General features: G+C 41.2%; 1 protein-coding gene across 2 annotated transcripts in view; it reads right to left on the bottom strand.

The window, feature by feature from the left end:
* The window catches only part of LOC126995177 (protein brunelleschi-like), a 48,403-nt gene that overhangs the window by 34,632 nt on the left and 3,088 nt on the right, over positions 1-10,683 (bottom strand). Inside the window, exon 1 of one of the 2 annotated variants that reach the window (XM_050854480.1) lies at positions 1-539. This exon is cut by the window's left edge and continues 794 nt beyond it. The exons of the other annotated variant lie outside the window; for it this stretch is intronic. The gene's annotated coding sequence lies outside the window, so the exon portion shown is untranslated. Of the gene's footprint in view, positions 540-10,683 lie in introns of those variants that run through there. 2 annotated transcript variants of the gene reach the window in all.

Below are 10,683 nucleotides of genomic sequence, written 5' to 3'. Positions count from 1 at the left end.
CTTTTGTATTATTTTCTTTATTTTCTTTCTTTCTCACTTTTTATTATATTTATTCCTTTCTATCTCATTCTTCTTTCTATTCTCTTTCTTTCTAACTTCTTCCAATTATTTTTTCTTTAATCTTTTTTTCTCGTTTTTTCTTGTCTATTATTTTCTTTATCTTTTGTTATTTTTTTTGCTTTTCTTCTTTTTCTTCGTTTATTCCTTTTTCCTCTTCGGTGTTTTCTGTCTTCTTTATTTCTCGTTTAATTTTAACTTTTCTTTTTTTTTCAACCTTTTTCTCGTTTTTTTTTTCGTCTATTATTTTCTATCTCTTTTGTTATTTTTTTGCTTTTCTTCTTCTTTTTCTTCGTTTATTCCTCTTTCCTCTTCGCTCCGTTTCCTGTCTTCTTAATTTCTCGTTTAATTTTAACTTTTCATTTTTTCAAGTTTTTTCTCGTTTTTTTTGTCTATTATTTTCTTTCTCTTTTATTTTTGCTTTTCTTCTTCTTCTCTTTTCCTCTTTCCTCCGTTTCCTGTCTTATTTTATTTCTCGTTTAATTTTAACTTTTCTTTTTTTTCAACCTTTTTCTCGTTTTTTTTTTGTCTATTATTTTCTTTCTCTTTTATTTTTGGTTTTCTTCTTCTTCTCTTTTCCTCTTTCCTCCGTTTCCTGTCTTATTTTATTTCTCGTTTATTGTTAACATTTCTGTATTTTTCTTCGTCTTTATTTGATCTATTATCGCATTATCATCGTTTTCTTTGCCTGACTTTTTCTTTATTTCGTTTTCAATCACACACGCCTCGTTGTCTTTCTTTACCTGCCTTTTAAATAACTGCAAATATGAATCGGGGATTTTTTTTTTTAATATATATACTATTTTTTTTTTACTTATACTATATTGTAAGTTTGTTTTACTATATTGTCACACACACACACACACACACACACACACACACACACACACACACACACACACACACACACACGACGGTAGACCATAAGGATTTTTTGGTGTGTGTGGATATGAAGAAGAGAAAATAGAAGAGAAAGAAGAGGAAGAAGAAGGGGAAGAGGAAGAGGAAGAAGAAGAAAGGAAATATATGACAACCAAGAAGTGAGGTGACACACACACACACACACACACACACACACACACACACACACACACACACACACACACACACACCTGCCCCTCCCGTTAGCAAACAACAGGTAAGAGAGAAAAATGCGAACAGGTAAACACACACACACACACACACACACACACACACACACACACACACACACACACACACACACTCCCACACCAGAGCCAGAGAGAGAGAGAGAGAGAGAGAGAGAGAGACCCAAACAAGCAGAGTCAGTCACCTGTGAAGCTAGATTTAATTATGTAAGGAGAGGTGAGTCAGAGAGAGAGAGAGAGAGAGAGAGAGAGAGAGAGAGAGAGAGAGAGAGAGAGAGAGAGAGAGAGAGCAGCGTCTAACGGGACACACCAACACGAGAAGACAGGATGCAAAGAAAAAAAAAAGGAAGAAAAAAAGGAAAAAAAAGGAAACAAGAAGCGAAATTAATGTAAAGGATACGAAGGAAGGAAGGAAGGAAGGAAGGAAGGAAGGAAGGAAGGGAAAAAAAGGACTGGAGGAAAAGAAAGAGGGTGGGAGAGAGAGAGAGGATAAAAAAGGAGGAGGAGGAGAAAGGGGAAAGAAAAAGAAAGAAGATATTGAAGGAGAAACAAGGAGAAGGAAGAAAGAAAGGAAGAAAGAAAGAAAGAAAGAAAGAAAGGAAGGAACAAAGGAAGGAAGGAAGAAAGAAAGAAAGAAAGAAAGAAAGAAAGGAAGGAAGGAAGGAAGGATTACAGCAAAGGATGCATTGAAATCACCTAAAAGAGGAGGAGGAGCAGGAGAAAAAGGGGAGGAGGAGGAGGAGGAGAAAAAGAGGAGGAGGAGGAGGAGGAAGAAGAGAAAAAGAGGAGGAGGAGGAGGAGGAGGAGAAAAAGAGGAGGAGGACACACACACACACACACACATTCCTCAGGGTTAAGATGGCGGCCAGGGGAACACACACACACACACACACACACACACACACACACACACACACACACACACACAGATAAACAAACACGAACGTCCGTCATTATTGAGGCAAGAGGAGGAAGAGGAGGAGGAAGAGGAAGAGGAGGAGGAGATAAGAAGGAGGAGATAGGACAAATAAAGAAGAAGAAGAAGAAGAAGAAGAAGAAGAAGAAGAAGAAGAAGAAGAAGAAGAGGAGATAAGAAGGAGATAGGACAAATAAAGAAGAAGAAGAAGAAGAAGAAGAGATAAGGAGGAGATAGGACAAATAAAGAAGAAGAAGAAGAAGAAGAAGAAGAGGAGGAGGAGATAAGAAGGAGGATAGGATAAATAAAGAAGAAGAAGAAGAAGAAGAAGAAGAAGAAGAAGAAGAAGAGGAGGAGATAAGAAGGATAGGATAAATAAAGAAGAAGAAGAAGAAGAAGAGGAGGAGGAGATAAGGAGATAGGATAAATAAAGAAGAAGAAGAAGAAGAAGAAGAAGAAGAAGAAGAAGAAGAAGAAGAAGAGGAGGAGGAGGAGGAGGAGGAGGAGTATCACATTATAAGCGGCCACAAACATTAACAAGAACAAGTCTAACACGTCCACTTCCTTCCACTTCCCTCCTCCACCTCTTTCCTCCACCCCTCCATTCTTCTCTCCTCTCCCCTTCTTCGCTTCTAACACTGTCCCTCATCTTCCCTCCACCTCTTTGCTCCACTCCTCCATCCTTCCCTCCACTTCTAACATCGTCTCTCCACTTCCCTCCACCTCTAACTTCTCTTTCCTCCACCTCTAACCACTTTTTCTCTCCACTTCTAAACTAAGGTATTTTTCCTCCTCTTCCCTCCACTCCTCCATCCTTTCCTCCACTTCTAACATCGTCTCTCCACTTCCCTCCACCTCTAACTTCTCTTTCCTCCACCTCTAACCACTTTTTTTTCTCTCCACTGCTGAACTTCTCTCCCTCCTGTACCTCCTCCCTAACTTCTTCGACAATTTCCTCTTCTCTAATTTCTCTATCTCCTATTGATCATTTTACTAATCTATTCTTTTTGTTTTTTCTAATGTATCCTGTATTCTTTCTGTTCCCATTCATGTTATTTCTTATTCTTTCTGATGCATCCTGTCCTTGCTTTTTAACTCCATAACAAACTTTAATATCTTCCTCTATTCCTTCATTCGCTATCGTCTATATCATTTCCTATCCTTTCTCCTCTCGTTCTCTATCGCATTTTATCTTCTTTGGCGAATTTCTCCCTTTTTTTATATTTTCTGACAAACTTTTATGTTTCTCTCTCTCTCTCTCTCTCTCTAACGTTATCTTTCTTCTGTTCATTATCTTATTTTTCTTTCCTTTCCTTCTTATTCCTTTCGATAATTTATTTCTTATTTGCATTTTCTTTCTCCTAAATTCGTTTTCCTTTCTTTTTCTGTAAGTCATTTCTTCGACTTTCTTTTAATCTTGTTTCTTATTTTTGTTATCTTATTCTTTCCTTTCTTTATTTATCCTGGTTATTCCCTTTCCTTCTTCTCTTATGGCTATTCTTCCTTTCTTTCTTCCTTCCTTTCTTTTTTTCTTTTTCTTTTTTTCTTTCTTCCTTTCTTCCTCCCCTTCCTTCCTTATTCTCAACGTGTCAATCACCTTTTCCTTCCTTCCTTCCTTATATTTACCAAACCAGTCACGTCTCAACACACACACACACACACACACACACACACACACCCGCTGGCATACCCCTTCATACCACACACACAAAAAAACGCATTCCACAGCACTGCCACACCTCCACATTTCCCCACGAACACAGTAACACGTTAAGCACAGTTCCACATGGTATGATAACACGTTCTGCTCCATCTATAACACCTTGGGATAAGACGCAACCGAGGAGCAACACGCGAGCACATCCTCCCCTCACGAACGCTGGAGTGAGACTGAGGTGGTCGAGGGTCCGAGGGAGTGGGATTCGGGAGAGAGAGAGACCCAGAGACGAGAGAGAGAGAGAAGGGAGGGAGAGACAGGTATAGAAAGGAGGGTTCAGTAGGGGTTCAGGAGGAAGGGAGAAGAGGGAGATTAAGGTAGATAGAGAAAAAGAAAAAAGGAAGAGATTGCTCGACTACTACTACTACTACTACTACTACTACTACTACTACTACCACCATCACCACTACCACTACTACTACTACTACCACTACTATAACTATTTCCACACTCAGTTTAACATGACTTACGGCTTAACACGATGGTCTAATTTTACCGCCTCACTGAACGACTGCAATTGAGCCAAAGAATCCATTTCCACGCGACGCCGACGAAGCGAAAACGTAAACAAAAGATGAGGAAAAGAATGGAAGATCAAATAGTGGAGAAGTGAAGGATATATATAAAGGAAAACAGAAACTACGGAACTAAAGAGGACGACTGAAAGGACACATACGCCATTAAGCAAAAACGTTACACAGGTGATTATTGGAACGTTTGGTCTTGGCGATTTTGGTCATGTGGCGTCGAAGCAAAAGATAAGATAAAAGGATGATTGATGAGATTGACGTAAATAGAGAATAGCAAGAAAAAGAAAAGTTAAAATATACGAAAATATATATAAATGAAACAAAAATGACGAAAAATGAAAATAAAAAGATAAAAAATAAACGTAAATAAAATAGCAAAAAATAGAAAAGTTAAAATATACAAAAATAAATATAAATGAAAACAAAAAAATGACGAAAGATGGAAATAGAAAGATAAAAGAGGATAAACAGAAGAAGAACATGAATAATTAGATAGAGAAAAATAAAGGAATACGTAAATAGGGAAAGGATGGTAAAGATAAAAGGGAGACTAATAAAAATAACGAAAATAATTGGAACGACTAAAAAGATAAACTGAAAACACGAGAGATGAAGAAGATAAGAAGAAGAAGAAGAAGAAGAAGAAGAAGAAGAAGAAGAAGAAGAAGAAGAAGAAGAAGAAGAAGGGGAAGAAGAAGAAGAAGAAGAAGAAGAAGAAAACAAGCAGAACATGACAGAAAATGAGAATATATTTGGAGAAGATTACAAATATATCGTCTCTCTCTCTCTCTCTCTCTCTCTCTCTCTCTCTCTCTCTCTCTCTCTCTTGGCTTTCTTCTCAAAATCACAAAATCTTTTAGTTCTTTTAAAAAACAGAGTTATTTTTTTGTACTTGACGTTTTTTCTTTTTTTTTACTTATTTTGTGGGTGGAGTGCGTTACGTGTGTGTGTGTGTGTGTGTGTGTGTGTGTGTGTGTGTGTGCTTTCACCACCTTCCTTCCTCCTTACCCCCCCAACCCCCTTACGAACTTTCTTTCCTGGCCAGTGAAAATATGTAATCTCTCTCTCTCTCTCTCTCTCTCTCTCTCTCTTGCTTACCAGGTCACCGAGTCCACTTTTTTGTATAATTTTACCTTCTTAACCACCGCCACTGACCGACCACCACCACTACTATTACTACTACTACTACTACTACTACTACTACTACTACTACCATTACTCAACGCCATTATTACGCCCTCTAGCTTTTTTTTCATCACCAGCACCACCACCATCACCACCACTTCATTCTGTTCCCACGCCTTTTCGTAACGCTCCATTGGTGTTGACATTTACCAAGCATATCACAATTATCATCACCATTATCATCATCATTCATTGTTACTCTTTCCTATCATCTCCCCACCTGGTCCTCTGTCTGGTGTTAGTGTACTCCATCCTGCCCCGGTAAAGGTTATAATTCCATCTCCCCACCTGGTTCTCTGTCTGGTGTTAGTGTACTCCATCCTGCCCCGGTAAAGGTTCTAATTCCATCTCTCCACCTGGTTCTCTGTCTGATGTTAGTGTACTCTATCCTGCCCCAGTAAAGGTTCTAATTCCATCTCTTCACCTGGTTCTCTGTCTGATGTTAGTGTACTCTATCCTGCCCCAGTAAAGGTTCTAATTCCATCTCTTCACCTGGTTCTCTCTGTCTGGTGTTAGTGCACTCCATCCTGCCCCGGTAAAGGTTCTAATTCCATCTCCCCACCTGGCTCTCTGTCTGGTGTTAGTGAACTCCATCCTGCCCCGGTAAAGGTTCTAATTCCATCTCTCCACCTGGTTCTCTGTCTGGTGTTAGTGTGCTCCATCCTGCCCCGGTAGAGGTTATAATGCCATCTCTCCACCTGGTTCTCTGTCTGGTGTTAGTGTACCCCATCCTGCCCCGGTAAAGGTTCTAATTCCATCTCCCCACCTGGTTCTCTGTCTGGTGTTAGTGTACTCCATCCTGCCCCGGTAAAGGTTATAATTCCATCTCTCCACCTGGTTCTCTGTCTGGTGTTAGTGTACTCCATCCTGCCCCGGTAAAGGTTCTAATTCCACCTGGTTCTCTCCACATATATAACTCCACACCTGCCAATCACCTATACACACCTGCTCACAAACCTACACCTGAAATTCACACCTCAACAAACCTGCCCTCCATATGTGTCAGCTTCCCACACCTACACCTAAGTCACGTTTCAACACCTGAGAATACGTGTAATTGCCCTCCACACCTGCTCTCCACACCTGAGCATACCTGTGGCTTCCCGAACACGACCTTCTAATTAGCGACGAGACCAAAAGGTAAACATATAGTATTGCCCAGGTAGAGAGAGAGAGAGAGAGAGAGAGAGAGAGAGAGAGAGAGAGAGAGAGAGAGAGAGAGAGAGAGAGAGAGAGAGAGAGAGAGAGAGAGAGAGAGAGAGTGTGAGTGTGAGAGTGTGTGTGTGTGTGTGTGTGTGTGTGTGTGTGTGTGTGTGACATGGGACCAGTTTGACGCCCAGTAGTCATTTCCTTTCTAAAAAAAAAAAAACAGTTCCACCATTTAGACAACCATTTTAACCCTAGAACACACATTTCCTACCCTAGATACAAGTTAGCCATGAAGATACTTTTTTTACCGGCTGTACAACGCAAGACTCTCCTGTAATCTTGGTGAGTTATCTTCCTGTGCGCGCGTTAAGATTCCTATCGGTCATGCGTTGCTTTTGTGAGGTAAGTTGAAAGGAGAGGGAGTGAAGGGGGATGGGAAGGGAGAGGGAGAAAGAAGGGAGGAAAGGTTAAATGGGCAGGAAGAGGGGAGTGAAGGGAGATAGAAAGGGAGGAGAAAGGAATGAAGGGAAAGAGGGAAGGAGAGGGAAAGAGGAAGGCTACTGAATGGAGACAGGAGAAGAGAGGGAAAGGGAAGTAGGATACGAAAGGGGGGAAAGAAAAGGAGAGGAAAGTGAAGGAAGAATGGAATGGAGGAGAGGGAAGGGAGAGAGAGAGAGAGGGAGAAGGACAAATACAAACAGATAAAGACAGCTAAACAAATAAGGAGGAATGAAGGAAGAAAGGAATGGAGGAGAGGAAAGGGAGAGGAGGAGAGGGAAGGGAGAGGAGGAAACAGAAGGGAGAGAGAGAGAGAGAGAGGATAGAGAGAAGAACAAACACAAAGAGATAAAGACAGCTAAACAAATAAGAAGGAATAAAGAAAGAAAGGAATGAGGGAAGGGGAGAAAGAGAAGGACGAAGATGAAGATAGGAATGGATAAGGAAGGGGGAAGTAAAGGAAGAAAGAAAAGGGGAAAGGATATGGAATGAAGAGAGGGGAGAGAACAGGGATAAACAAACAGATATAGAGCCGATTTCACAGTCCAACACAGTGTCTTCGTAACAGCCCGAACCAAACTATAGAATCCCATACAATCCAAAATGGTGAGGTCTTCGATGCCACACTAAATACACAAGACTTTTCCTGTATAGTTTCATCAAATTCGTGAACTTCAATATAAACACCAGACACTATACAAGGAAATTTCGAAGGCTCTGGTATTGGTTTGGGAGCTTACTAACCCATCATGGGGAACTGTGAAACTGGCCCTTAGAGTGGTCAACAAACACTCAAACATAAACAAACAGGCAAGCAAAGTCACCCCAACAAACAAACTAGAGGGGACACCAGCACCTTGACCTTGGGCACTCCTATGAATACATTTAGAAGAGGTTATGCGGGTTCACTGCTAACCCGCCTGCTTCTACTGCTCCACCTCCTCCTCCTCCTACTACTACTACTACTGTTACTGCTGCTATAACACGCTGCTCATGACACACACACACACACACACACACACACATGCTCTGCCCCTGATGCATAGTAACTGTTAACTGTATAGTAACCCCGTTGGTGTGACGTACGTGTGATGTAAGAGGGTCTAAGCCATGTCTTTGTGAATACTAATACGCTTCATAATAACGGTTGGTCGTATTTGTAGCCTCGTTGGTGTGACGTATACGTGTGATGTGTGATACGTGTCTTGCGTTGTACAGCCGGTAAAAAAAAGTATCTTCATGAGTAATTACATCATTCAAAGTCAATTAAAATTACCATTACTCTTCCTGATTTTTATTTACAACTTCACTCACAACTTTATCAGGATACTCACAAACTACAATTACTGAGATTTATTGAATTACTTTGCTTTCTTCAATTATTTTAAAGTTTACTAATGGCGATATTATTATTGATGTTAAAACTTGGAAACACTAAACAAACGTAGAGTTCATACATTCGCTGCAATATATTAAAACTTCCACAATATCGCTGATGCCCCAGAACGACTGACAGCTAAAGTCTACGCCGCGCACACATATACATTAGCCATCCGGGCCATCCCCCGTTGCGTTCCCTCTGTGGCCCCGTAACCCGTGTGGTGGATGCGAACCCTTACCCCAGGACACACTGGCGACCGTAACATCCGGGTCGCCACGTTTACCGTCCCAAGAGCTCCCCCAAGCGTGTGTTTATCGGCCAACCCGCTACAAAAAACAGGGGGATGAGCAGGTCGGTGAAGGGGGAAGGGGGTGCACTGGCGGGGCTGGGAAGGCGAACTGGAGAGTGTGTAGCGATGTGACGGTACCATAGCCCCGAGGAAGGAGATTAAAGAGAAAGAGATCTGATAGCGGTGTACAGAGTGGCGAGCGGAGTGGAGCATTTGGACAGTGAGGATTAATGAGTGCTATAAGAAATGTGATGACTATGAGAATGATTATAATCTAGAAAGCAGAAAATGATAATAAGGGTAGCTTGGATTCGACCTGTGAGCGATACCACAACCCCGAGGAGGGAGATTAATGAGTACTATGATAAATGATGCTATGAGAATGACTAATCTAGAAAGCAAAAAAATGATAATAAGGGTAGCTTGGATTCGACCTGTGAGCGATACCACAGCCCCGAGGAGGGAGATTAGTGAGTGCTATGATAAATGTGATGCTATGAGAATGACTAATCTAGAAAGCAAAAAAATGATAATAATAATAATAAAGGTAGATTGGATTCGACCTGAGCGAAACAAGAGATAGAGAAAAAGAGAATGAAAAGAACAGCCTACTATTTCTAAGAAGCAAGAGGAAATTGAAGACAGAAAAAAACTATATCACAACAATATGGAACAGAAGAAAAAAAGAAAACTGAACAAAACTAAAAGACACAACGCCAATCAACAATCCAGAATCAAGAATGTCATAAGTGGGAGCCGTTACAAAGGCAATCCCACGCCTACTACTGGACTGGACTGGATTAATTAACAAGGCAAGAATGAGGAAAATATCTCACAGTCTAAGTATGTCTAAGACGCATTCATTACCAAAGCGAAAGAAAGAAAAATCATCCACTGTTCGTACCAATACATAGTAACCTTGGATATATCAACAACGAGGTAACGAAACATTGCAATATTTTCTTAGAACACAAATGAATCAACCTTCGATACACCAAAGCAACGCTATAGCTACTGTTATAACTAACGCAGTACCTAATAGTCAATAGCTACTGTAATAACCAACGCAGTACCTAAGAGTCAAGGGTATTTTCTTCACCTTCACAGCAGCACAAACAAACACATACAGCGTGGCGTGGGCTGCACACAGAGACGAATAACAGTAATTACGGCCTCATCTTCCCACTTGGGTCTTCACGCCGCGCGACGCCCTGCACACCACAGACCCACCAACACTGACACGCACTCCACACAACGCAGCGCAACACAAAATACGACCTGACAGAGCGATGCAACACACTTATCAACACTGACACGCACTCAACACAGCAACATACGGCCTGACAGCGATGCAACACACATATCAACACTGACACGCACGCAACACACAACGCAACACAGCAACATACGGCCTGACAGCGATGCAACACACGTATCAACACTGACACGCACTCAATACGCAGCGCAACACTAGCAAAACGCGATCGAACAGCAACGGAACACAAAACAGCAAAGCACAACCTACAACAATACTGCGAAATCAAACACAACAACAACACAACTGCAAGGAAAAGGACAACTAATAGGAACAACCAAAGCAACGCAAGATGATGCAACAACGGGAGCACGCACACACACACACACACTCGACTTATTAGTGTTATTTAGCTTATGCTCCTATGTATGTTTATTTTTTCTTCCTCTTGTTTCTATGCTGGTGTGTGTGTGTGTGTGTGTGTGTGTGTGTGTGTGTGAGAGAGAGAGAGAGAGAGAGAGAGAGAGAGAGAGAATGATTGCCTTAAACATCTGACATAACACCAGCCTCTAGCTGTTTCTATTAAGTCTGGTGTTG

This window comes from Eriocheir sinensis, chromosome 7, assembly GCF_024679095.1.
Source record: "Eriocheir sinensis breed Jianghai 21 chromosome 7, ASM2467909v1, whole genome shotgun sequence".
Lineage (NCBI taxonomy): Eukaryota > Metazoa > Arthropoda > Malacostraca > Decapoda > Varunidae > Eriocheir > Eriocheir sinensis.
This window is presented reverse-complemented; position numbering and strand designations above follow the sequence as displayed.